The 2,234-nt window shown below is 45.3% G+C and overlaps 1 pseudogene; it reads right to left on the minus strand.

Moving 5' to 3' along the window:
• Positions 1–586: 586 nt before the first annotated feature.
• LOC115069202 lies at positions 587–769 on the minus strand (annotated as a pseudogene).
• Positions 770–2,234: the final 1,465 nt, after the last annotated feature.

Raw genomic sequence — 2,234 nt, forward strand, 5'->3', positions numbered from 1 at the left:
CCCTCAAGGAAATACTGAATGCAGGTGCATTTGGGGTAATCATCCTACCCCATATGTTCCCTGCCACCTCCCAGAGATACACACATACCCGTGAGGTTACAAGTTTTACTTCAGTTGCTCTTGCTTGAAAGAAATTTGTTTTTGGTGTGACTGGTCATCAAACCCAAGGTTTACTGTGTTCTGTCACTGAGCTACAACCCCAGCCCTCCTATTGCCGTGTTTTGATTCTTTATGAAATCAATCATCTCATATACATCAGTGTTAAGACAGGTCGTGGTGGCACAGGCCTTTAATCCCTGCACTAGGGAGGCAGAGGCAGATGGATCTCTGTGTGTTCGAGGTCAGCCTGGTCTATAGAGCAAGTTGAAGGCCAGCCAGGCCTACATAACAAGACCCTGTCTCAAACAACAAACAACAACAACAAAATAAAGTCAGCATTGCTCCCTCCCCTTTTCCTCTCATCCAAGGGCTTCACACAGATGGCTTCTAACTGGATCTCCTCCTGCTTCTGATCCAGGCAGACTCTCCTGGGCTCTCCATCACTAATGCCAGGGGTGCAGCACAGCTGGAAAGTGCACATTTCAAGGGAGGTTTTATTTTATTTTATGTTTTTATTTAATGTTTCATTTACCACACTACCACAAATTCTGCAATTGAGTTTCCCACAATTGGGGAAATTGCAGGGGTCAGCACATCTAGCGCAATGGATAAGCCTTGCCCTGAGAAAACTACCTTTGTGATCACCGTATGTCCCCTGCCAAGAAAGCATTAAGGGAGGCTTTAGAGGTGATGACAGGTGCATATTGGCAGAGGGAGAAGGGAAACATTTGCAACAGAGGACAATGGGTTGTGTATAGAAGCAGTGGCAGAATGAGCAGGTACCAGGCACAGCATGGTCACAGTTCAGAGCATGGCACATAATACAAAATATGAACTGAATTAACAGCATTGACAAAGGAATCACTCAAGTGTAGGGTACAGCTGTGAAAAGGAGGCTGAGGTGTTTAGACTTGATGCTAGAAGTAACAGGGAGCCGTTGAAAGTTCTTGAGCAAAAGAGTGACTTGGTAACTGAAGTGTTTTAGGGAGATACATGTGTTATAAAGGACAAGAGACATATAGAGAGACAAGGAAGGCCTTACTGTTTTTCTCTGCTTTCCCCAGTGTCCTGTAATATGAGACCGTTTGGTCCCACATTTGTCATAAAGGGAGATCTCAAAGCCAGAGGAAAAAAAATTATTGTGACTTGTCATTCAGTTTCCTGTGTACTAGATTCTTGCATTAGCTCCACATTGCAGTGCCAGGATCTGGGGACAAGTGCCATATGCCACATACCGGATTTTACAAGACTGAGTGAGCCATAGGCTTTAATACTATGGGGAACTACTCATCAAAGTAATGGAAGATTTTATATGCAAAGGCATTTATGTCTCATCACAAGAGACATTGTTCTCCCTTGTGATCTGAATCACTGAATGCACTTATCTGTCAACGGCTGGATTTCTGGAGCTGCAACATCCCCACAGGACCAGTTTGCAAACACACAACAAATTCCAATAGGAATAGTCCATGAGTGCCTTAAATTGTCAAGAGCTCCCCACCCAATTTTCCCAAGCTAATAGAATTGGCATACCTTCCAGAATTTGCACTGGAGCACGCACCCTGCTCGACCAAAACAAGGAGATGCAAACAGATGTACATGCTGGCAGTTCACTGGAAACTGCACATGCTTACACACACACACACACACACACACACACACACACACACACCATGACCCCGGGTCTCCTAGCTAGAGACACTGGTACTAATAAGAGGAACTCTTCAGGAGAAGTGCTTCCCAGTGCCACCTTCTAGGGACCACAGAGCCATTGCAAGTATGAACTCACAGCAACTGGGGTTACTCGCATTGGGCCTGCCTAAGACTGGCTCTGGCAACCATCACCTATTGGTGGGAGAAGGGTTCATGGAGACCAACCTCTCACTGCTGAGCTATTATTGGCTACCGAAAGATTCTGGTAGACGGGCAGGAATTATCTTCAGTTGAGTAGCCACTGCTTTGCAGTGGATAGTTCCAAGTCACACAGATGGCCCTGGTTAAAGTCAGTGAGTCACAGAACAAAACAAACAAACATTATTATGGGAGAGAGGCTGTTAGGTGTTGTGGGGGGGAGATATGCAAGGATAAGGGGAAGAGTAATCAGAATGCATTATACACATGGATGAAACTGTCAA

The sequence above is a fragment of the Nannospalax galili genome, unplaced genomic scaffold, assembly GCF_000622305.1.
Source record: "Nannospalax galili isolate Female #2095 unplaced genomic scaffold, S.galili_v1.0 scaffold371, whole genome shotgun sequence".
NCBI classification, from domain to species: domain Eukaryota; kingdom Metazoa; phylum Chordata; class Mammalia; order Rodentia; family Spalacidae; genus Nannospalax; species Nannospalax galili.